General features: G+C 44.4%; 1 non-coding gene across 1 annotated transcript; it reads right to left on the bottom strand.

The window, feature by feature from the left end:
* Positions 1 to 26349, bottom strand: LOC128699787 (uncharacterized). The gene is made up of 2 exons (XR_011391381.1): positions 26216 to 26349; positions 1 to 215 (listed from the first exon to the last, which is right to left on the bottom strand). It is a non-coding gene; the product is annotated as an uncharacterized protein (transcript).
* Positions 26350 to 26697: the final 348 nt, after the last annotated feature.

Below are 26697 nucleotides of genomic sequence, written 5' to 3'. Positions count from 1 at the left end.
GTAAAGATGACACATTTTCTTTATTCAAAACAGTGTAAGAATATGTAAATTTTGCTTCGCAAAATAATGTCATACACTGAACACAGCTTTTGCTGTGGATATGTGACCTTGATGACCTTGTTGTTAGATGGTCAGGAGGAGGGTAAGTGCCATCCTCATCAGCTTCTTCTGAAGTGCCTGATAGCGGTGGTGCCCGACGCCTTGTGAGTCAGTGTCTGCAACATACAGCCTGAGTCACACTTCTTGTCTACTATGTGGCCCCATAACAAAGGGGCTCAACCCCTTTCTCTCCGATTAGTACAAGTGTCAAAAAATTAGGAAAAAAAAATTGAGCCCAGTATTTAAAAAGGAGGACGATTAAGAGACACTGTATAACATGCATACTATCAAATATTTTGAATAACATAGCAAAAGGATGCTGGAAGAATGGAGAGATTTCTTACAGGAAGCTAGCACGGATTTAGGGGTTTAAAATCTTGTCTTACGAATTTGCTAGATTACTATGTCAGAGTCACAGAGATAAAACAAGAAAGATAGGGATTAGTGGACTGCATCTTGTTGGACTGACGGAAAGGATCTGATACGGAACTACACCTGAGACTACTCCAGATATTGGAAGAACATGCAGGGTTAAAAGGTAGAGTTGCTTCAGTGGTAAAGGAGTCCCTAGTACCTAAATGACAGAAGGCAGAAAGTAACAATAAGAGATGAGACATCAGAATGGGGGAAAGTAACGAGCGAGGTTCCACAATGAGGAGTGCTACGATCACTGCTGTTTCTAATACACGTGAACTACCTACTAAAGTGGATTGAATTATGTATGTCGCTATTTGCAGTTGTTGTAAAACTAATGTAAAAAAAAGAACAAAGGAGGACAGTAATAAACTTCACGAAGACAGGAATTTATCGACCCCTTAGTCCTATCGACGCTCAGGATTCGACACTGACCACCTTTGGGAACTCTGGTCTGAAAGTTTGCACCTAGGCTAGTACCAGAACTGAGAAGAATACACAAAGTAGAGAGGTTGAAGGAAGTGAACCTGAAAACCTGGCAGATAAAACTTGAAGACATAGACAAACCATATTCATGTAAGGAAGTATAATTTAGTCTCAGAGGGATGAAAGTGGAATGACCTGGATGAGGCTGTGGTGGAGGCAAACTCAATACACAGCCTCAAGAGTAGATATGACACGGCTGAAGAGACCAGGTATCAATGATAATGATCAAAGTAATTTAGAAAGCTAGCCCAAGATATCAGACTCGACCTCGCAAACACAACTTGGTGAGTACACACAGGCACGCACAGACAAAAACAGAACAACACACACACACACACACACACACACACACACACACACACACACACACACACACACACACACACACACACACACACACACACATACACACACACACACACAGAGCTAAGGGGAATGTCCTATGAAGAAAGGTTAAGGGAAATCGGTCTGGCAACACTGGAGGACAGGAGGGTCAAGGAAGACATGATAACGACATGCAAAATGCAGCGTGGAATAGACAAGGTGGACAGAGACAGGAAGTTCCAGAGATGGGACACAGAAACAATGGGTCACAATTGGTAGCTGAAGACTCATATGAGTCAAAGGGATGTTAGGAAGTATTTCTTCAGTCATAGAGTAGTTAGGAAGTGGAATAGTCTGGCAAGCGATGTAGTGGAGGCAGGAACTATACATAGTTTTAAGACGAGGTATGATAAAGCTCATGGAGCATGGGGAGAGAGGACCTAGTAGCGGTCGGTGAAGAGGCGGGACCAGGAGCTGAGCCTCGACCCCTGCAACCACAATTAGGTGAGTACAATTAGGTGAGTACACACACACACACACACACACACCAGCGAGACTGGACCTAGTATTCACCTTAAGTAGTGCAGATGTTGAGGACTTCACGTATGAAAGACCCCTTGGGGCCAGCGATCATGTGATTTTAAGATTTGAATACACAGTAGAGTTACAAGTGGAGGGGGAAGCAGGAAGGCCAGGGCGAATGAAGCTAAACTACAAGAAAGGGAACTACACGGGAACGAAGAACTTCCTCAACGGGGTTCAGTGGGACAGAGAACTGGCAGGGAAGTCAGTAATCGAGTTGATGGAATATGTGACAACAATATGCAAGGAAACTGAGGAGAGGTTTGTATCCAAGGGTAACAGGAATAATGAAAAAGCCAGGATGAGCCCATGGTTCACCCAAGGGTTCAGGGAGGCAAAAACCAAGTGTGCTAGGGAATGGAAGAAATATAGAAGACAAAGGACCCAGGAGAATAAGGAGAGCAGTCGTAGAGCCAGAAATGAATATGCACAGGTAAGAAGGGAGGCCCAAGAACAATATGAAAATGACATAGCAGAGAAAGCCAAATCTGACCTGAAGCTGTTGTACAGCCACATCAGGAGGAAAACAACAGTCAAGGACCAGGTAATCAGGCTAAGGAAGGAAGGACGAGAGATCACAAGAAACGACTACGAAGTATGTGAGGAATTCAACATGAGATTCGAAGAAGTGTTCACAGAGGAGACAGAAGGGGCTCCAGAACGACGGAGAGGTAGGGTACATCACCAAGTGTTGGACACAATACACACAATCGAGGTAGAAGTGAAGAGGCTTCTGCGTGAGCTAGATACCTCAAAGGCGATGGGGCCGGATAACATCTCTTCATGGGTCCTCAGAGAGGGAGCAGAGGCGCTGTGTGTACCCCTAACAATAATATTCAACACATCTATCGAAACAGGGAGATTACCTGAGGCATGGAAGACAGCAAATGTAGTCCCAATTTTTAAAAAAGGAGACAGACAGGAAGCATGTATAGTATGCAGAGTCATGGAGAAGATTATCAGGAAAAGAGTGGTGGAACACCTAGAAAGAAATGAGCTTATCAACAACAGCCAACACTGTTTCAGGGACGGGAAATCCTGTGTCACAAGCCTACTGGAGTTCTATGACAGGGTGACAGCAGTAAGACAAGAGAGAGAGGGGTGGGTAGATTGCATTTTCTTGGACTGTAAGAAGGAGTTTGACACAGTTCCACACAAGAGATTAGTGCAGAAACTGTAGGACCAGGTAGGGATAACAGGGAAGGCACTACAATGGATTAGGGAATACCTGTCAGGAAGACAAAAGCGAGTCGTGGTATGCGGCAAGGTATCAGAGTGGGAACCTGTGACGAGTGGGGTTCCACAGGGGTCAGTTCTAGGACCAGTGCTGTTTCTGGTAATTGTGAACGACATGACGGAAGGAATAGATTCCGAAGTGTCCCTGTTATCAGATGATGTGAAGTTGATGAGAAGAATTCAATCGGACTAGGACCAGGAAGAACTACAAAGGGATCTGGACAGGCTGCAGGCCTGGTCCAGCAACTGGCTTCTGGAGTTCAACCCCACCAAGTGCAAAGACCGCAGAAGGAGTACAGTCTAGGGGGCCAGAGACTACAAACCTCACTCAAAGAAAAAGATCTTGCAGTGAGTATAACACCAGGCACATTTCAGGCGCACATCAACCAAATAACTGCTGCAGCATATGGACGCCTAGCAAACCTAAGAACAGGACCCTGTACACTGTGTACGTTAGGCCCATATTGGAGTATGCAGCACCAGTTTGGAACCCCCATCTAGCCAAGCACGTAAAGAAACTAGAGAAAGTGCAGAGGTTTGCAACAAGACTAGTCCCAGAGCTAAGGGGTATTGACAAGGTGGACAGAGACAGAATGTTCCAGAGATGGGACACCACAGCAACAAGGGGACACAGTTGAAAACTGAAGATACAGATAAATCACAGGGATGTTAGGAAGTATTTCTTCAGCCACATAGTAGTCAGGAAGTGGAATAGTTTGGGAAGCGATGTAGTGGAGGCAGGAACCATTCATAGCTTTAAGCAGAGGTATGATAAAGCTCCTGGTGCAGGGAAAGTGACCCAGTAGCGGCCAGTTGTGCTCACAACCAGGTGAGTACAACTAGGTGAGTACACACACGCACACACACACACACACACACACACACACACACACACACACACACACACACACACACACATGCACACACACACACACACACACGGGGGGTGTGGGGGGCTGGGCACAATCCCCAGCAGCAACCATGGTATTAAAAACCTTGGTGGATGAATGGAGCAAGAATGTTGACACAATTCACTCTTTAATTGTATTTAAGGCAACTTTTACATTTCACTTCCTCTGACATCTCATACTTCAATTAGTTATTTTAGTGTGTAAGCCGCCAGGTATGTGGCATAATATTTACCCAACTTAGAATATATGATACCCCTCTATCTTCCGTGTTAGAAAATAAATTCAGAGTCCCCTGAGGTGCTATAAATAGTTTAGATATTATAGTTTAGATATTAAATATTATTTCTACAAGTGAATGTACAAGGTATACAGACCATAGCTGACATCAGTAACATACTATTTTATAGAAAGTCACTTGTTATGCTGGGCATTTCCCGAAAATGGGGTTAGTTTTGTCCCAGGATCCGACCCACACCAGTCCACTAACATCCAGATGCCCATTTTAAACTGATGAGTGAAGAGGGACAGCAGGTATCTTATGGAAAAACGTCCTAATGTATTCTAGCCGTACCCGAGATTCCAACCCCGGACCTCAGTGTGTGAGGTGAATGCGTTAGCGATCGATCTTTGTACTTAATTTTTTTTGGGGTGGAAATCTTGTGTGCCTTGCAACAACAGTCTTTTGTACAAGAATGAAGTATTTTGGAAACAAGTGGAGCTGCGAGTACAAGTGTTATAATGTCTATGTATATAAGTACAAGAGCTTTAGAAGAGTATTATAAATCGTATATCATGTACCTAGATAAACGAGAACACTTGAGCTTTGGAAGGATACTGCTGTTTGTGCTTCACGTACCTGTGTACACGAAAGTGCAAGAGCTTTTGAAGAGTATTAGTTCCGTCTCTCCTCCCTATGTACACTAGTGTTACATGTACCTAGGTACATGATACCTTGCTTGTTTATTTAGGTCAGTAACATAGAAAGGTATCGCAGTACATATTCATACTCGTGTTTCGTAGCTTCCTTACCCCTTGACTGTCACAACCCCCAATCCTGAGGTGTCTCCTGGTGTCGCAAAATGTCAAAAAAAAAAAAAAAAATTATTTTTCTTATGAAATGATAGAGAATCTTTTCCCGATTGTAATGACACTAAAAAAAGCGAAATTTGATGGAAAACTGGCGGAATTATGCTCTCGCGAAGTTAGCGACCTCGGCAATATTGACAAATCTGCGATTTTGCCCACTTTGAGCCCTATTTTCGGCTAATTCCTTTTTCCTATGTGCCAGTCGACCAAAGTCATAGCTATTTCTTTAGAATTCCATTTTTTCTATCGATTGAGTACAAGAAACTGCCCATTTACCGATTTCAACTACCCAATAATGTGGTCAGAAATTTGCAATTTGGCCAATTTCACAAAAATTAAAAAATATGACTGTCAAAATAAGGTCCAGAATGAACAATGCAGACATTCCTGGCTCTAAAATAACATTTTCTTTGTTCATCAGTCACATCTCCAGGCCCCTCTGATATTACTCTTGCTTTCTATTATGAATTTTTATTCAAACAAAAAATAGAAGACTTACTATTATGCAGACTACTGCAATATTGTAATAATTGTATAAATAACATCAACCCATTCATGACTGCATATTAGAATGACTAGTTGGACATTTATTGGACAATGGCATCATTTGTGTACTTTTGAACATCGGTAAAAATCAAACATTTCCCTTACTTTGAGCTCCATTTCCAGGTTCTTTTTATAGAAAAATCAATCAAAGTCACCTCTATTTCTATAATATGTTTTCCATTCTATCAAATGAGACCAAGAAAACGAGAATACAATCATAAATACTATACGAAAATAGACACACAAATTCGACATTTTAATTAAAAAAACGGTCGGAGTTTTTTTTTCTCATTATGCACTGCGTGCTCCAGGATTTTTTTTATATGGTGCACACTGACCACACAGACCCATTCTCTCACATGTGGGCCTACCAGCTTTCTCCTGCTTGATTTGAAGCCGCTAGAATTTATGAGTACACTGTACATGTATATATACGTCAAACACAGTACCTCGTAAGACGTATATATACGGCCGCGACAGTCAAAGGGTTAAAGACTAATATAAGGGAGAGCTATATTAGTGAGTCAGGTTGACAGTCAGATTAACTATAACCTTTGTATACCTCAGCTTCCTTAAATCTGCAAGACGTCAAGGATGTAAGAGGAGTCAAGAACTTCTAGGAGAACTTCAGGAGCGAGAAACAGTGTAGGAGACAGCAGTAGGAAGGGCAGTAGGGACACCAGACACACACAACAAGCAGGAACAACACACACTGACACTAACAAGTTCCTCACCTCTGAGAGACAATAACCAATCATAACTCTCTGACCGCGGGTTCAATCCCGCTCATGGTATGGTTTAACCAATCATAACCTTATGGTATTCAGGCTGAACCAATTATAATCCAGGAATACCTAACGAGGCAAGCTGAGAACACAGTCCTAGCAAACCACAATTAGGTGAGTACAATTAGGTACACACACACACACACACACACACACACACACACACACACACACACACACACACAACAGGCCTAGTGTCTAATCGACATGTGCCTAGGACAAAATGGTAACTAACGTATGCTGCAGCATATGGATGCCTGGCAAACTTAAGAATAGCGTTCCGACATCTCGGTAAGGAATCGTTCAAGACTCTGTACACTGTGTACGTCAGGCCCATACTGGATTATGCAGCACCAGTTTGGAACCCACACCTAGTCAAGCACGTCAAGAAATTAGAGAAAGTGCAAAGGTTTGCAATAAGGCTAGTCCCAGAGCTAAGGGAAATGTCCTACAAAGAATGGTTAAGGGAAATCGGCCTGGCGACACTGGAGGACAGGAGAGATAGGGGAAACATGATAACGACATATAAAATGCTGCGAGGAATTGACAAAGTGGACAGAGACAGGATGTTCCAGAGATGGGACGCAGAAACAAGGGGTCACAATTGGAAGTTGAAGACTCAGATGCGTCAGAGGGATGTTAGGAAGAATTTCTTCAGTCACAAAATTGTCAGGAAGTGGAATAGTACTTAAAGTGACGTAGTAGAGGCGGGAACCATACATAGTTTTAAGACGAGGTTTCTATAAAGCTCATGGAGCAGGGAGAGAGAGGACCTAGTAGCAATCAGTGAAGAGGCGGGGCCAGGAGCTATGATTCTACCTCTTTAACCACAAATATGTGAATACAAATAGGTGAGTACTCACATACACACACATACATACCCACACATGTTACATTGTTCAATGTATATGTCAGGCCCATATTGGAGTATGCAGCATCAGTGTGGAATCCACACTTAGTCAAGCATGTCAAGCTGAAAGGTACGTCCGATGAGAAGTTAAGGTAACTCAACCTGATGGCACTGGATGACAGTGGGACTGGGGATGATATTATAACAACGTACAAATTACTAAGAGCAAATGACAAGGTGAATAGGTACCGACTGTTTCAGAGATTGGACACAGGAACACGAGGTCACTGCTGGAAATGGACAACTCGGATAAGTCATAGTGACGTTTGGAAGTATTTCTTTAGCGTTAGTGGAGACTCTCAGAAGACGAAAAGGCAAAGGAAGTGATGTAGGAAACAGCAAGGAGAGCGATGATAGACTAAGCAATCTGGTGGGAAAGACAATGAGAAAAAGAAAGAGTGAGGTCTCTGATGATCTATAGATATCAAGAGGCTGATAGAGGTTAGGAAGCGTTAGACAGGAGGAGGAGGAAGAACAAAAAACTGTATGTATGCGTAGAAGGAGAAGAAGAGATTGGACAGTTGAAAATTTTCCAGAAGCTCGGGAGGTAGTCCCGCGGCAAATAATGACCAATCATATATATATATATATATATATATATATATATATATATATATATATATATATATATATATATATATATATATATATATATATATATATATATATATATATATATATATATATATATATATATATATATATATATATATATATATATATATATATCGTGCCGAATAGGCAGAACTTGCGATCTTGGCTTAAATAGCAACGCTCATCTTGCCATATAGGACAAGTGAAAATTTGAGTATGCAATAATTTCGCCAAAATCATTCTGAACCTAACGAAAAAAATATATTTGATTGTGTTTGTTTAGTACTAAATTATTGTAAACGTATTTAAAATATATTTAGTTGGGTTAGGCTAAAATAAATTGCACTTGTTATAATAAGGTTAGGTAAGTTTTCTAAGATTCTTTTGGTGCAAAATTAAATTTTTTTGCATTAACGTTAATGAAAATAATATATCTTTAAACGTATACGAGAAAATTTTGGAAAGGACTTAATTTTCAATGAGTTCTTGCTAATTGACCAGTTTTACATATTCTGCACAACATATATATATATATATATATATATATATATATATATATATATATATATATATATATATATATATATATATATATATATATACTAAAAGATGGGGTGGTAGGGGAAGTGGAATATTCAAACGGCTTCAGGAAGAAATCCAAATATTCTTCCTTGAAGCCTTTTTATGCACTTCTCCGAGGCTGTGGGTCCCACAATTTACACCAGAGGTGGACCCCATTATATATATATATATATATATATATATATATATATATATATATATATATCTATATATATCATTGTGACCACAAACGAGTGGTATTGATCAATAACAACACTGCAGTAGCCAAGGACTCGAACCCATGCTGCTTTGGCCTGCCTCATGGTGGGCGAAAACGCATGACGCCCTAATCCACGTCCCAGGCAGCCACGGTAAAAAGCTCTCTTTCACAAGACACAGCACTCGCTCCCATCTTGTTCCTCATCATCATTTCTGACATAGACAAAGATGTAAACCATAGCTCCGTGTCTTCCTTTATGGATGACACCCGGATTACCATGGCGGTGACCTCCATCGAAGACACCGCGAGACTCCAAGCGGACATCAACCAAATTTTTGAATGGGCCACTTAAAACAATATGAAGTTCAACGAGGAGAAATTTCAACTACTTAGATATGGGAAACTTGAGGAAATTAAAAATGGATCAGGGTAAACGACAAATTCTAACCATACAATAGAGCGGAAAACTAATGTGAAGGACCTGGGAGTGATAATGTCAGAGGATCTCGCCTTCGAATACCACAACAATTTATCTACCTCGTCTGCTAGGAAAATGATGGGATGGATAATGAAAACATTCAAAACTAGGGATACCAAGCCCATGATGATTTTTTTCTGATCGCTTGTGCTCTCTAGACTGGAATACTGCTGTACACTAACGGCCCTCTTCAAGGCTGGCGACATTGCAGACCTGGAGAGTGTACAAAGAACTTTCAAGGCACATATGAGCACGATAAGGCACCTAAATTACTGGGAACGGTTGACGGTCCTTGATCTGTATTCCCTCGAATGCAGGCGAGAGAGATACATGATAATATACACTTGGAAGGTCATGGAGGGATTGGTACCAAACCTGATCACGAAAATCACTCCCTATGAAAGCAAAAGACTAGGCAGGAGAAGCAACATTCCCCCAATGAAAAGCAGGGGCGCCACGAGTGCACTGAGAGACAACACAATAAGTGTCAGGGGCCCAAGACTGTTTAACTGCCTCCCAGCATACTTAAGGAGGTTGCCAATAGGCCCCTGGCCAAGCAGGCTGTGGTTCGTACATCAGTTTGGGTGTGGCCAACAGTAGCAGCCTGGTTGATCAGACCCTGATCCACCATGAGGCCTGGTCTCAGACAGGGCCGCGGGGACATTGACCCCCGAAACCCTTTCCAGGTAAACTCCAGGTAATGGGTGGTATCGTTGGGCATGTTTCCGTACTCCTGCTGTCCTTCACCTAGCAGTTAGTAGGTACCTGGGTGCTAGTTGACTAGTGTGGTTCATATCCTGGGGGCGGTAGTTTACCGAATGAGCTGAGGTTGGCTAACAGCTCTTGGCCATGAAAACTCATCTGTTTAAAAAACAAGCAAGGCAGAGTGTAGGACTCACATGCAGCTGAGTGGTCTAATATGTGTGTGTGTGTGTGTGCATGTGTATGTGTGTGTGTGTTAGTTGTGTGTGTGTGTGTGTGTGTGTGTGTGTGTGTGTGTGTGTGTGTGTGCGTGTGTGTGTGTGTGTATGTGTGTGTGTGCATGTGTATGTGTGTGTGTGTGCATGTGTATGTGTGTGTGTGTGTGTGTGTGTGTGTGTGTGTGTGTGTGTGTGTGCATGTGTATGTGTGTGTGTGTGTGTATGTGTGTGTGTGTGTGTGTGTGTGTGTGTGTGTGTGTGTGTGTGTGTGTGTGTGTGTGTGTGTGTGTGTGTGTGTGTCTGCACTACTCAAGGTGAATACTAAGTCCAGTCTTGCTGGTTCATCCTCTCCTCTCTCTCTCTTGTAGTGTCCCTTACTTGTTGGTACATGAAGTTTTCCAGTACCACCTCCATCATCTTAGCCCTCCATGTATCTTGGCCCCCATGTGGCTCCAAGTTCTCCCAATCGATCTCCATGTGGTTAAAGTCACCCATGATCAGGAGCTTTGCCCTGCATGCATGAGCTCTTCTGGCCACTGCAGCCAGTGTGTCAATCATCGCTCTATTGCTCTCGTTGAACTCTTGCCTTGGCCTCCTGCTGTTCTGTGGTGGGTTATACATCACTGCTATTACCACCTTGGGACCTCCAGAGTGAAGCATTCCCGATATGTAATCACTTTCTTCTCTGTTGTCACCTCTCTCCAGCTCATCAAAATTCCATCGATTTTTGATCAGCAATGCCACTCCTTCACCCCCCCTGTTCCCTCTGTCTTTCTTCAGGATCTGGCATCCCGTTGGAAAGATGGCATCTGTTATCATACCTGTAAGCTTGGTTTCTGTGAGAGCTATGATGTCTAGTGATGCTTCTTTGACTCTTTTGTGCCACTCCTCCCACTTATTTGTTATTCCATCAGCATTTGTGTACCATAACTTCAGTTTGCTTTCCAACACTGTGGTTTGGGGGGCCTGTGAGGGTGGGAGACCTGGTAGCATACTGTGGGATTCTATAGCTCGGTGTTGGGTGGAAGCTGTGGGTATGGATTGCAGTGTGTGTTGGGATAGTGTGATAGGTTGTGGGGTTCTGAGGATAGTTGTGTGTGTGCTTGCCCTTGCTGCTCTGTTCTGCTCTGACTGACCTCTGCTGGTTCCATCCTTGTCTCCTTTCCTAGCTCCTTTCGCTTTTTTGTCCTCTCCCTCAGCTGCTGTCATTCTGTTTGTGTTCTGTCTCTGTCTAGGAACACCATCTTGTACTCTTCCGAGTATTTCAACCGTGGTTTCTCTTGGAGGATCCAGTTCCGCACTGTTTCCGTCCTGAGAATCATCTTGATCGGTCGGTTTCTCCCCTTCGCGTACCCCCGTATTCTCTGAAAATTTACAATCTCGTCCATCTCTTCTTCACCTATTTCCATGATGATTTTCTCAATCTCCTTTCTTTCTTCCTGCCGCCTTTCAGTGCGTGTCCTTTCCTCTCTCTCCTGAAGCCCATGGAAAAACACTGATTTTGCCCTTTCCTAATCCCATTGCCTAACCCTTTGTGACTCTGGATCCTGCCTGTATGTGGTCATTTTCTCCCTTGATTTTTCCAGTGGCTCTTGATAGCATGGTTGTGCCTCAGCATTCGAACTATCACCCTCTCCATCTGCACCCATCTGTTCTTCCCTTTCACTCCTTGTACTCACCTAGTTGTACTCACCTAGTTGAGGTTGCAGGGGTCGAGTCCAAGCCCCTGGCCCCGCCTCTTCACTGGTCGCTACTAGGTCACTCTCCCTGAACCATGAGCTTTATCGTGCCTCTGCTTAAAGCTATGTATGGATCCTGACTCCACTACATCGCTTCCCAAACTATTCCACTTCCTGACTACTCTGTGGCTGAAGAAATACTTCCTAACATCCCTTTGATTCATCTGTGTCTTCAACTTCCAACTGTGTCCCCTTGTTACTGTGTCCAGTCTCTGGAACATCCTGTCTTTGTCCACCTTGTCAATTCCTCTCAGTAGTTTGTAAGTCGTTATCATGTCCCCCCTATCTCTCCTGTCCTCCAGTGTCGTCAGGTTGATTTCCCTTAACCTCTCCTCATAGGACATACCTCTTAGCTCTGGGACTAGTCTTGTTGCAAACCTATGCACTTTCTCTAGTTTCTTTACATGCTTGGCTAGGTGTGGGTTCCAAACTGGTGCCGCATACTCCAATATGGGCCTAACGTACACGGTGTACAGGGTCCTGAACGATTCCTTATTAAGATGTCGGAATGCTGTTCTGAGGTTTGCCAGGCGCCCATATGCTGCAGCAGTTATTTGGTTGATGTGCGCTTCAGGAGATGTGCCTGGTGTTATACTCACCCCAAGATCTTTTTCCTTGAGTGATGTTTGTAGTCTCTGACCCCCTAGACTGTACTCCATCTGCGGTCTTCTTTGCCCTTCCCCAATCCTCATGACTTTGCACTTGGTGGGATTGAACTCCAGGAGCCAGTTGCTGGACCAGGTCTGCAGCCTGTCCAGATCCCTTTGTATTTCTGCCTGGTCTTCGATCGAATGAACTCTTCTCATCAACTTCACGTCATCTGCAAACAGTGACACCTCGGAGTTTATTCCTTCCGTCATGTCGTTCACAAATACCAGAAACAGCACTGGTCCTAGGACTGACACCTGTGGGACCCCGCTGGTCACAGGTGCCCACTCTGACACCTCGCCTCGTACCATTACTCGCTGCTGTCTTCCTGACAAGTATTCCCTGATCCATTGCAGTGCCTTCCCTGTTATTCCTGCTTGGTCCTCCAGTTTTTGCACTAATCTCTTGTGTGGTACTGTGTCAAACGCCTTCTTGCAGTCTAAGAAAATGCAATCCACCCACCCCTCTCTCTCTTGTCTTACTGCTGTCACCATGTCATAGAACTTCAGTAGGTTTGTGACACAGGATTTCCCGTCTCTGAAACCATGTTGTCTGCTGGTGATGAGATCATTCCTTTCTAGATGTTCCACCATTCTTCTCCTGACAATCTTTTCCATGATTTTGCATGCTAAACATGTCAGTGACACTGGTCTGTAGTTTAGTGCTTCATGTCTGTCTCCTTTTTTAAAGATTGGTACCACATTTGCTGTCTTCCATGCCTCAGGCAATCTCCCTGTTTCGATAGATGTATTGAATATTGTTGTTAGGGGTACACATAGTGCCTCTGCTCCCTCTCTCAGGACCCATGGAGAGATGTTATTTGGCCCCATTGCCTTTGAGGTATCTAGCTCACTCAGAAGCCTCTTCACTTCTTCCTCGGTTGTGTGTACTGTGTCCAGCACATGGTGGTGTACCCCACCTCTCCGTCTTTCTGGAGCCCCTTCTGTCTCCTCTGTGAACACTTCTTTGAATCTCTTGTTGAGTTCCTCACATACTTCACTGTCATTTCTTGTTGTCTCTCCTCCTTCCTTCCTTAGCCTGATTACCTGGTCCTTGACGGTTGTTTTCTTCCTGATGTGGCTGTATAACAGCTTCAGGTCAGATTTGACTTTTGCTGCTATGTCGTTTTCATATTGACGTTGGGCCTCCCTTCTTATCTGTGCATATTCGTTTCTGGCTCTACGACTGTTCTCCTTATTCTCCTGGGTCCTTTGCCTTCTATATTTCTTCCATTCCCTAGCACACTTGGTTTTTGCCTCCTTGCATCTTTGAGTGAACCATGGGCTCATCCTGGCTTTTTCATTATTCCTGTTACCCTTGGGTACAAACCTCTCCTCAGCCTTCTTGCACATTGTGACTACATATTCCATCATCTCATTAACTGGTTTCCCTGCCAGTTCTCTGTCCCACTGAACCTCATTCAGGAAGTTCCTCATTCCTGTGTAGTCCCCTTTCCTGTAGTTTGGTTTCATTCCTCCTGGGCTTCCTGCTTCCCCCTCCACTTGTAGCTCTATTGTGTATTCGAAGCTCAATACCACATGATCGCTGGCCCCAAGGGGTCTTTCATATGTGATGTCCTCAATATCTGCACTACTCAAGGTGAATACTAAGTCTAGCCTTGCTTGTTCATCCTCTCCTCTCTCTCTTGTAGCGTCCCTTACGTGTTGGTACATGAAGTTTTCCAGTACCACCTCCATCATCTTAGCCCTCCATGTATCTTGGCCCCCATGCGGGTCCAAGTTCTCCCAATCGATCTCCATGTGGTTAAAGTCACCCATGATGAGGAGCTTTGCCCTGCATGCATGAGCTCTTCTGGCCACTCTAGCCAGTGTGTCAACCATCGCTCTATTGCTCTCGTCGTACTCTTGCCTTGGCCTCCTGCTGTTCTGTGGTGGGTTATACATCACTGCTATTACCACCTTGGGACCTCCAGAGTGAAGCGTTCCCGCTATGTAATCACTTTCTTCTCCGCTGTCTCCTCTCTCCAGCTCATCAAAATTCCAGCGATTTTTGATCAGCAATGCCACTCCTCCACCCCCCCCCGTTCCCTCTGTCTTTCCTCAGGATTTGGTATCCCATTGGAAAGATGGCATCTGTTATCATACCTGTAAGCTTGGTTTCTGTGAGAGCTATGATGTCCGGTGATGCCTCTTTGACTCTTTCATGCCACTCCTCCCACTTATTTGTGTACCATACCTTCAGTTTCCTTTCCAACACTGTGGTTTGTGAGGCCTGTGAGGGTGGGAGACCTGGTGGCATACTGTGGGATTCTATAGCTCGGTGTTGGGTGGAGGCTGTGGGTATGGATTGTAGTGTGTGTTGGGATGGTGTGATAGGTTGTATGGTTCTGAGAATAGTTGTGTGTGTGCTTGCCCTTGCTGTTCTGTTCTGCTCTGACTGACCTCTGCTGGTTCCATCCTTGTCTCTTTTCCTAGCTCCTTTCGCTTTTTTGTCCTCTCCCTCAGCTGCTGTGTGTGTGTGTGTGTGTGTGTGTGTGTGTGTGTGTGTGTGTGTGTGTGTGTGTGTGTGTGTGTGTGTGTGTGTGTGTGTGTGTGAGTGTGTGTGTGTGCGTGTGTGTGTGTGTGTGTGTGTGTGTGTGTGTGTGTGTGTGTGTGTGTGTGTGTGTGTGTGTGTGTGTGTGAGTGTGTGTGTGTGTGTGTGTGCATGTGTGTACTCACCTATTTGTGGTTGCAGGGGTCGAGTCATAGCTCCTGGCCCCGCCTCTTCACTGATTGCTACTAGGTCCTCTCTCTCCCTGCTCCAGAAGCTTTATCATACCTCGCCTTAAAACTATGTATGGTTCCCGCCTCCACTACTTCACTTTCTAGGCTATTCTGCGGCTTGACTACTCTATGACTGAAGAAATACTTCCTAACATCCCTTTGATTCATCTGAGTCTTCAACTTCCAATTGTGACCTCTTGTGTCTGTGTCCCATCTCTGGAACATCCCGTCTTTGTCCACCTCGTTTATTCCGCGCAGTATTTTATATGTCGTTATCATGTCTCCCATGACCCTCCTGGCCTCCAGTGTCATCAGGCCGATTTCCCTCAACCTTTCTTCGCAGGACAATCCCCGTAGCTCTGGGACTAGTCTTGTTGCAATCCTTTGCACTTTCTCTAATTTCTTGACGTGCTTGACTAGGTGTGGATTCCAAACTGGTGCTGCATACTCCAGTATGGGCCTGACGTAAATGGTATACAGAGTCTTGAACGAATCCTTACTGAGGTATCGGAACGCTATCCGTAGGTTTGCCAGGCGCCCGTATGCTGCAGCAGTTATCTGATTGATGTGCGCCTCAGGAGATATGCTCGGTGTTATACTCACCCCCAGATCTTTTTCCTTGCGTGAGATTTGCAGACTTTGGCCATCTAAACTATATTGTGTCTGCGGTCTTCTTTGCCCTTCCCCAATATTCATGACTTTGCATTTGGTGGGGTTAAACTCAAGGAGCCAGTTGCTGGACCAGGCTTGTAGCCTGTCCAGGTCTCTTTGTAGTCCTGCCTGATCCTCATCCGATTTGATTCTTCTCATTAACTTCACATCGTCCGCAAACAAGGGCACTTCTGAGTCTATCCCTTCCGTTATGTCATTCACATATACCAAGAACAGCACAGGTCCTAGGACTGACCCCTGTGGAACCCCGCTTGTCACAGGCGCCCACTCTGACACCTCGTCACGTACCATGACTCGTTGTTGCCTCCCTGTCAGGTATTCTCTGATCCATTGCAGTGCCTTTCCTGTTATGTGTGCCTGATCCTCAAGCTTTTGCAGTAACCTCTTGTGAGGAACTGTGTCGAAGGCCTTCTTTCAGTCCAAAAAAATGCAGTCGATCCACCCCTCTCCCCCTTGTCTTACTTCTGTCACCTTGTCATAAAACTCTAGTAGGTTTGTGACACAGGATTTTCCCTCCCTGAAACCATGCTGGTTGTCAATTATACACTTGTTTCTTTCCAGGTGCTCCACCACTCACCTCCTGATGATCTTCTCCATGACCTTGCATACTATACACGTTAGTGATACAGGTCTGTAGTTTAGTGCCTCATGTCTGTCTCCCTTTTTAAAAATTGAGACTACATTTGCCATCTTCCATATCTCGGGGAGTTACCCAGTTTCAAATGATGTGTTGAAGATCTTTGTTAATGGTACACACAATATCTCTGCTCCCTCTTTAAGGACCCACGGAGAGATGTTGTCTGGTCCCACCGCCTTTGAGGTGTCAAGTTCGCATAGCAGCTTCTTCACCTCCTCCTTGGTTATATGTACCTCATCCAGCACTTGCTGGTGCACCCCCCTGCTCTGATTTCCTGGAGTCCTACCGGTTTCCACTGTAAATGCTTCTTTAAATCTTGTGTTGAGCTCCTGACATACCTCCCGGTCGTTTCTTGTGAATTCCCCATCACCCTTCCTCAGTCTGATTACCTGGTCCTTGACTGTTGTTTTCCCCCTGATGTGGCTGTACAACAGCTTCGGGTCAGTCTTGACTTTCGATGCTATGTCATTTTCGTATTGCCGCTGAGCCTCCCTTCTTATCTGTGCATATTCGTTTCTGGCTCTTCGGCTAATCTCTTTATTTTCCTGAGTTCTCTGTCTTGAACAAACCTCTCCTCTGCCTCCTTGCATTTTGTTGCCACATAGTCCATCATTTCTTGTACTGGTTTTCCTGTCAGTTCCCTCTCCCACTGAATGTCTTGAAAGAAGTTCCTCAAGCCTGAGTAGTTCCCCCTTTTGTAGTTTGGTTTTCCCACCCTATTCCTGCTGCTCTCTCCACTTGGAGCTCAACTATGTAGTCGAAGCACAGAACCACATGATCACTAGCTCCCAGGGGCCTTTCATACATGATATCCTCGATGTCAGAACTACTCAAGATGAATACAAGGTCCAGTCTTGCTGGTTCATCCTCTCCTCTCTCTCTGGTAGTGTCTCTAACATGTTGATGCATGAGGTTTTCCAGTACCACATCCATCATCTTGGCTCTCCATGTTTCAGGACCCCCATGTGGTTCCAGGTTTTCCCAGTCAATCTCCTTGTGATTGAAATCACCCATAACTAGTAACTTTGCTCCCCCCATGTGTGCTCTCCTGGCCACCTCGGCTAGTGTGTCGACCATTGCTCTGTTGCTCTCATCGTATTCTTCTCTTGGTCTCCTGCAGTTCTGTGGTGGGTTGTACATTACTGCAATTATCACCTTATGTCCCTCAGACTGGACTGTTCCTACTACGTAGTCCCTTTCGCCCGTGCCATCCATTCCTTCCTTTTTCTCAAACCCCCACTGGTTTTTAATGAGCAGTGCAACTCCTCCTCCCCCTCTCCTCCCTCTGTCTTTCCTGAGGATTTGATATCCGGATGGAAAGATTGAATCTGTTATTTGGTGAGTTTTGTTTCTGTGAGTGCTATTATGTCTGGGGATGTCTCCTTGATTCTTTCGTGCCACTCCTCATACTTATTTGTTATTCCATCTGCATTTGTATACCACACCTTCAACTTCTTTTCTAAGATTGAGGTCTGGGAGGTGTATTGGGGTTGGGGAAGTGGGAGACCTGATAAGGAGCTATGGGTGGTTGCTGTGGGGGTAGAGTTTGTAATGCAGTGGGTGGGGGCATTGGATGTGGCATGAGTGTTTAGGTTTAGAGTGTTTGGTTGCACTGGGGTTGACCTGGTTGGGAGGCTTCTATAGGAAGTTGTGAGGGAGGCTGTATTTGATCTTCCTGTGTCTGGGATCTCCTGTCTGTCTTCTTCATCCCCTCTCTTTCCTCCTTTCGCCTTTGTACCATCTCTCTCTCTGTTTCTGCCTTTCTGCTTGTGTTCTGTCGCGGTCGAGATACACCTTCCAGTATGCCGTCATGTCCCTTAATCGTGCTTTCTCCTGCAGGATCCTGTTCCGAGTCGATTCTGCCTTGAAGGTCACTTTCACTGGCCGGGTTCTTTTTTTTACAAACCCCCTATTCTCCGAAAATTTTCCAGCTGGGTCATGTCGTCTTCTCCTATTGCTTTCACGATGCTTTCAATTGCTTTTTTCCCCTTGTTTTCTTGCTCCATATGTTTCCCCTTCAACTTCCTGGAGCCCATACACAAAGACTGACCTCCCCCTTTCATTCTCCCACTGCATATCCCTGTGTATCCCCTCATTCAATTTGATTTCCTCCATTGCAGCTTTCCTTTCTTCAGTTTCACTAGGTAATGTACTTGGGCTCAGTGGCCTGTCATTTTCCCCTCTCGGCTTTCCCTGGGCTCTGCTGTGGTCTGTTAGGGCCTCCACATACAGCTTAGCTCTTTCATTTACTACAGTCTCCACTGATTGAGCTTCTACATGCAGTTTTGCTCCTTCTTTCCCTACAGTCCCCTTATTTGTGACTGAGGTAGCAGTCTCTGTTTTCAATCCCAAAATGTTCTTTAGTTCTTTTGGCTGTTTCAGATTTTTCAGTTCCTCTTCTAAACTCTGTATCCTGGCCTCTGCTGCTTTGACTTGCACCTCCCACTTCCTGCTTTCCATGTCTATCCTCTCTTCCATTCTCATGCTAAGTTCTTCTAGTTTCTTTTCCCATTCATGTCCCCTTTTTGTGAGCTCTGCTGCCCATTCTTCCCTTGCAGTTTCCTCCTCCTGTCCCTTGGTTTTTCTTGTTGCTCTCTGGCAACCCATTTTTGTTTTATCCTGATTGCCTCAGAGTGGGAAACCTATGTAATTCTGTATGTTAGGTTAGTATTGTGTATGTCAGAGTGTGGGGGGGGGAGGTAGTGGAAGAACTGTGGCTATGTGGGAGAGTAGTGGGGAGGGGGAGTGGGAAGGAGGGAGAAGCAAGTGGGTGAGTGGGAGAGGGAGAAGGGGAAGGAGGGAGAGGTGGGGAGGGGAAGGGTGAAAGAGGCGGGGGAGGGGTGAGTGTATGTGTGAGTCTGGCAATGTGTACTCACCTATTTGTACTCACCTATTTGTGGTTGCAGGGGTCGAGTCATAGCTCCTGGCCCCGCCTCTTCACTGATTGCTACTAGGTCCTCTCTCTCCCTGCTCCATGAGCTTTATCATACCTCGCCTTAAAACTATGTATGGTTCCCGCCTCCACTACTTCACTTTCTAGGCTATTCTGCGGCTTGACTACTCTATGACTGAAGAAATACTTCCTAACATCCCTTTGATTCATCTGAGTCTTCAACTTCCAATTGTGACCTCTTGTGTCTGTGTCCCATCTCTGGAACATCCTGTCTTTGTCCACCTTGTCTATTCCACACAGTATTTTGTATGTCGTTATCATGTCTCCCCTGACCCTCCTGGCCTCCAGTGTCGTCAGGCCAATTTCCCTCAACCTTTCTTCGTAGGACAATCCCCGTAGCTCTGGGACTAGTCTTGTTGCAAACCTTTGCACTTTCTCTAATTTCTTGACGTGCTTGACTAGGTGTGGATTCCAAACTGGTGCTGCATACTCCAGTATGGACCTGACGTAAATGGTATACAGAGTCTTGAACGAATCCTTACTGAGGTATCGGAACGCTATCCGTAGGTTTGCCAGGCGCCCGTATGCTGCAGCAGTTATCTGATTGATGTGTGCCTCAGGAGATATGCTCGGTGTTATACTCACCCCCAGATCTTTTTCCTTGAGTGAGGTTTGCAGACTTTGGCCATCTAAACTATATTGTGTCTGCGGTCTTCTTTGCCCTTCCCCAATCTTCATGACTTTGCATTTGGCGGGGTTAAACTCAAGGAGCCAGTTGCTGGACCAGGCTTGTAGCCTGTCCAGGTCTCTTTCTAGTCCTGCCTGATCCTCATCCAATTTGATTCTTCTCATTAACTTCACATCGTCCGCAAACAAGGACACTTCTGAGTCTATCCCTTGCGTTATGTCATTCACATATACCAAGAACAGCACAGGTCCAAGGACTGACCCCTGTGGACCCTGTGTGTGTGTGTGTGTGTGTGTGTGTGTGTGTGTGTGTGTGTGTGTGTGTATGTTGTGTGTGTGTGTGTGTGTGTGTGTGTGTGTGTGTGTGTGTGTGTGTGTTTGTGTTGTGTGTGTGTTGTGTGTGTGTGTGTGTGTTATGTGTGTGTGTGTGTGTGTGTGTGTGTGTGTGTGTGTGTGTGTGTGTGTGTGTGTGTGTGTGTGTGTGTGTGTGTGTGTGTGTGTGTGTGTGTTGTGTGTGTGTGTGTGTTGTGTGTGTGTGTGTGTGTGTGTGTGTGTGTCAGTGGTCCTTGACTGGCCGCAACTTCTTGTGACCTGACCCCCACTCTCCTGGGACTTGACCCCACCTACTTACAATGTTGCGCGCACAGATGACTCGGAAAACTGAATAAAAAAGTTGAAAATCCAGAACAATAACTTGAGCAACTGTCTCAGAGAAACTAAACGAACGATGTGGTAAATGCTGAACCAAATTAAAACACGAAACAAACAATAAAAAGTGAAAATAACTAGATAAAAATACAGCATAATAATGGAGATTATAATATCTGTCTCCCATGAGACAAGGAGAGTCTCCCATGAGACAAGGAGAGTCTCCCATGAGACAAGGAGAGTCTCCCATGAGACAAGGAGAGTCTCCCATGAGGCAAGGAGAGTCTCCCATGAGACAAGGAGAGTCTCCCATGAGACAAGGAGAGTCTCCCATGAGACAAGGAGAGTCTCCCATGAGACAAGGAGAGTGTCCCATGAGACAAGGAGAGTCTCCCATGAGACAAGGAGAGTCTCCTATGAGACAAGGAGAGTGTCCCATGAGATAAAGAAAGTCTCCCATTGTCAGAAGTGTCACTGATTACCTATATTATTTGTGTAGTATATATAGATAGTAACCAGCTACAGTATATATATGTTAGGCTCAGTGGGCAGCTGTGATGTTACACAGTCGCAGAGGTCAACACTGGCTCAGTGGGCAGCTGTGATGTTACACAGTCGCAGAGGTCAACACTGGCTCAGTGGGCAGCTGTGATGTTACACAGTCGTGGAGGTAAACACTGGCTCAGTGGGCAGCTGTGATGTTACACAGTCGCGGAGGTAAACACTGGCTCAGTGGGCAGCTGTGATGTTACACAGTCGCGGAGGTAAACACTGGCTCAGTGGGCAGCTGTGATGTTACACAGTCGCGGAGGTAAACACTGGCCCGCAGGCCTCCCTCTCAGTTCCAAAGTAGACATAGGCGAGACAGGTTGGTCTGGGCTTCCCCTCACATGACTCTATCAATATAAGTTACCAACCGTCCAACGAGTGTATTTCTTACTCCATTATCTCCTTGAAGTACCCGGTTGATCAGACCTTGATCCACCATGAGGTCTGGTTTCAGACCGTGCCGGGGGGGCGTTTCCCCCGAAACCATCTCCAGGTAAACTCCAGGTAAACCCAACATCATGAGGCATAAAGGGTCTCCCATGAGACAAGGAAAGTCTCCCATGGGGCAAGGAGAGTCTCCCATGACATAACGCTATCATTGTGACTACTCAACAGTATCATTATAACTACATAACGCTATCATAACTTCCTAACACTATCATTATAACTACATAACATGATCATGAAAAGTTATAAAATATATGTCTGACAGCTACTCACCTGCACCATGCTGTCAGCAACAACAGTCTGACAGCTACTCACCTGCACCATGCTGTCAGCAACAACAGTCTGACAGCTACTCACCTGCACCATGCTGTCAACAACAACAGTCTGACAGCTACTCACCTGCACCATCCTGTCATCAACAACAGTCTGACAGCTATGTCAGCATAGTTGCTGATGCCCTATATGTGTTATATAGCTTATCTGAGTAACATAGTACCATCCATATGTTTTACATACACGATCCTTTGGTAGGCCCAGTGACTAGTTTGTGTGACGTCACGTGACGCTGTTGTGAGCCCTTCGCGCCTGGGATCCCTCTCAGTTCCCGTTAGTCCTACCAAGCAGCTACAGGAAGGCTGGGCCTCCCTCTTCATACTCTGCAATATATGTGTTACCATCCAACAAGTGTGTTTATCTCCAACCTTCATATCTCCTACGAACCCCCATGACAAATTGTGCCAGCAGAGGGCCTGTAATTCTGACGATTACAGCTATTTCTAGAGATAAATTTCTACTGAGCCGGTCGCCATCTTGTGACATTTAGGCCTCCCGAGATGGGTGACGCTCAACATCCCAAAGCCAGCTACCCTGAGCAAGCTTTCACCAGCCTATTGCTTCCTACTTACTGGTCAGTCTCTGTGTATTAGTTTTATTTGCTTATTTGCATTGCTTCCGAGGGGTTGACCCGTGTTTGCAAATTAAGCCAAGCCACCAAGCCAGTCTGTGGGGGGGGGAGTCCAGCCCAGCTCTACACCATTCCAGCTTTGCTTGCTAAGTCAGCTTTCCACCCCTGCTGTGCTCATCGTTACAAGTTATCAAGCCAGTCTGTGTGAAGGGTTAAGCCAAGCCAGTCAGCAACTAACCCAGGTGACTTAACCCAGTACTCAAGCAAGCCACGTGGGTACAGTCTTCTTCATCGCTTTGTGATTCCAGTTCTAGCTGTTCTGAGTGCTTTATAATCCCTGTGGTGTTGTGGTATTTTGTGGGTTTTTTAAGCCATCCTGGCTTAGAATATTTTCGTGCCTAGTGCGGGTGTCTCCAGAGTGGCTCACACCGCTCATCCCATAGGCCCAGTCACCACGCGGTGTCTCAGCGCAGCTGCCTCAAGCACATCACCACCACCACTGTTTTTTTTTGTACCCTTATAACGGGTTGTAGCACCATATTTTACGAACCACATAGGGGGTCAAGAGACAAGAGTGTTCCTTCGACCCTGTGCGCCTATGTAAAAGCCTCCTGTGTGAGTCCATCGTCGATTTAAGCGCAAATTCATCGAGGTGTCAACGTGTTGAGGGTAGTAGCGAACGCCGCCAGCCACGAGACTCCAACTTCTACCTTTCTTCACCACCACACTACTCATTCTCCACCAACGTCGTTACAGTGATCATATTTTTATAGAGACATTTGCAAGTGTTGAGACAATTTTGCAGTGATTCCTGAGTGACATTTCTTTTCAGTGACTCTTGATCAGTGTTCATTATATCCTGTTTGCAATATTTTTTTTTTCCTCTTTTTTCAGTGTTAATTTTCGTGCTTTATTTATGCCTATTGTGCTGTGTTCATTTTTTTTATATACTTGAAGTAAGTACTTCAATATTTTTCGCTATTGTGTGCAATATATAAGCAGTATAAACTTGTGTTTACACTTCACAATTATCTTGTGTTCACATTATTGTGTTCCTTGTCTAGTAATTTATACAGTGAAGTAATTCAGTAACTTGTTATCTCATTTTCTGCATCACAACTCAGTGTTGTCTCAGTTATTTTATTTTCTCCCAGCATTTGTGTCCCTGCTGATTTTTTTTTTTATTATTCATTTGCTATTTTTTTTTCTCTCTGTGTTTTGAACATTCTTGTGTTAATTCTTTTCATTTAGCCAGTGTCTAATTTGTCTTATCTCCACAGACATTATTTTGTTGAAGCAAGACAATTATTTTCCAATATTTGTCACTCCAAGCTTCATTGCAAGAAAATTCTCATAGTATTGTGCATATATTGATGTGTTTTGTTCCTGCATTATTGTGAGTGTTACCCTTTCTCTGTTTTGCATTTTTACCCTTTATTATTTTTCTTATTTCATTGAACAAATTCACTCTTAGTGCAATTTTCGCCTTCTTTTTAAAGTAAATTATTCTTGTTTGTTCAGTAAGTGTTGCTTAAGCTGCAATTAAGAGTTAAATTGTTCAGTCAGTTCATTCCTTGATAATTTTTTTTATTGTTTTTGTAAACTGCATCTTGTGTGTTTAATGTTTTTATTATTGCAGTATTGACTCATTTTGCAATAATTCTTGTGTAAATATTGTGCTGCCACTAATTTTTTTTCTTTCAGAATTTTTTATGTAGTGTTGTGTTGTGCAGTAATTTTTGATTAGTAATTGTTATTTGCAATATTGTTACAGTTTATCTCAGTGCAATATTCTGTGATTTTAGTTTTACATTTCTTGTTCGGTGCATAATATTTTATTCTTTGTGTTTCATTTTCTTTTCTTTTTAGTGAATTGCTTTCCCAGTTTGTTTTAATTTTTCACAAGATTTATTGATTCTGTTTTATCATTTTTGCTTGATTTATCATTTTTTTTGTTGAATCTTTATTGAATTGAGAGTAAAGACAACTCACTGTGCCATTAATTCACTTTAAAGTAAATTTGAGTAAATTTGATTTGAGTAAAGTATAATTTCTCTTGATTATCAAAGTGTTGCTTATCCATTTGAGTAATTTTTTTTATTTTCATGTGAGTTTTCCTTGCTTACAGTTTGGCTTGTCAATTTTTCCTACTTATACAGAATAGTTAAGTATTACTTCCCATTTAAGTCTACTGTGTTGTGTGTTCCGCAGTTACATTTTCCTTTATTTCTCTAAACTCTTGTTTCACATTTTTCAAGCATGTCTCAAGTTTTCTCAAGTGATGCCTCAGCACATTCTGCTAGTCAAAGCAATAATGCGTCAGTCCAAAATTCGAGTAATTCCTTATCAAACGATAGACACATTCAGACTTCGAGCCTTCGCAATTTTAGTCGTGACCCTTATGATGCCATGCCGTTGTTCAATGGGAATCCGGACAACCTGGAAGCATGGTTTACCGCTGTTCGTGCTAGAGCAAATGCCTCAGTAGTCTGACACCTACTCACCTGCACCATGCTGTCAGCAACAACAATCTGACAGCAACTCACCTTCACCATGCTGTCAGCAGCAACAGTCTAACAGCTCCTCACCTGCACCATGCTGTCAGCAACAACAGTTTGCCAGCTACTCACCTGCACCATGCTGTCAGCAACAACAATCTGACAGCAACTCACCTTCACCATGCTGTCAGCAACAACAGTTTGACTGCTACTCACCTGCACCATGCTGTCAACAACAACAGTCTGACAGCTACTCACCTGAACCATGGTCTCAGCAACAACAATCTGACAGTCACTCACCTTCACCATGCTGTCAGCAAAAACAATCTGACAGCTCCTCACCTGCCTGCACCATACTGTCAGAGACAACAGTCCGACAGTCACTCACCTTCACTACGCTGTCAGTAACAACAATCTGACAGCCACTCACCTGCACCATGCTGTCAGCAACAACAATCTGACAGCCACTCACCTGCACCATGCTGTCAGCAACAACAATCTGACAGCCACTCACCTGCACCATGCTGTCAGCAACAACAATCTGACAGCCACTCACCTGCACCATGCTGTCAGTAACAACAATCTGACAGCCACTCACCTGCACCATGCTGTCAGCAACAACAATCTGACAGCCACTCACCTGCACCATGCTGTCAGCAACAACAATCTGACAGCCACTCACCTGCACCATGCTGTCAGCAACAACAATCTGACAGCCACTCACCTGCACCATGCTGTCAGCAACAACAATCTGACAGCCACTCACCTGCACCATGCTGTCAGCAACAACAATCTGACAGCCACTCACCTGCACCATGCTGTCAGTAACAACAATCTGACAGCCACTCACCTGCACCATGCTGTCAGCAACAACAATCTGACAGCCACTCACCTGCACCATGCTGTCAGCAACAACAATCTGACAGCCACTCACCTGCACCATGCTGTCAGCAACAACAATCTGACAGCCACTCACCTGCACCATGCTGTCAGCAACAACAATCTGACAGCCACTCACCTGCACCATGCCTTCATCAGTAAAGTGTCGTACAGACATCATAGCCTTGTCATTCTTGGTGACTGGAGTCTGGATCAGCTTGTCTTCTTCCAGTGTGAAAATCACCTGAAATACTGGTTGTCTTCAGTTTGGTACACATGACTCTGACTTAATTATTTCTATTCATTTGGTCAGCTTCTTAAGGATGTCAAACTTTACACAATTTTGTTGTTTTTTTGTTTGTGTGTTTACAGTAATGAATACTGTGTTTTAGGGAATCATATTTAGGAAGAGTATTTCGATTTTTTCTTTTTTGAATTACAAGACTGTCTTTCTGTGTCTCTCTGCTCCTGTCTTTTTTTGTCTGTATCACAACTGTGGACAGCAGTGACACAGGAATCACCCTGTGTCACCTCTGTCTCCTGGAACAATTCCCCAGACAGCTGTATACTACATGATTCTTACCTCTTCTCCTAGTTAGTTAATTATCTAATGGTTAGATT

Source organism: Cherax quadricarinatus, unplaced genomic scaffold, assembly GCF_038502225.1.
Source record: "Cherax quadricarinatus isolate ZL_2023a unplaced genomic scaffold, ASM3850222v1 Contig1921, whole genome shotgun sequence".
NCBI classification, from domain to species: domain Eukaryota; kingdom Metazoa; phylum Arthropoda; class Malacostraca; order Decapoda; family Parastacidae; genus Cherax; species Cherax quadricarinatus.
This window is presented reverse-complemented; position numbering and strand designations above follow the sequence as displayed.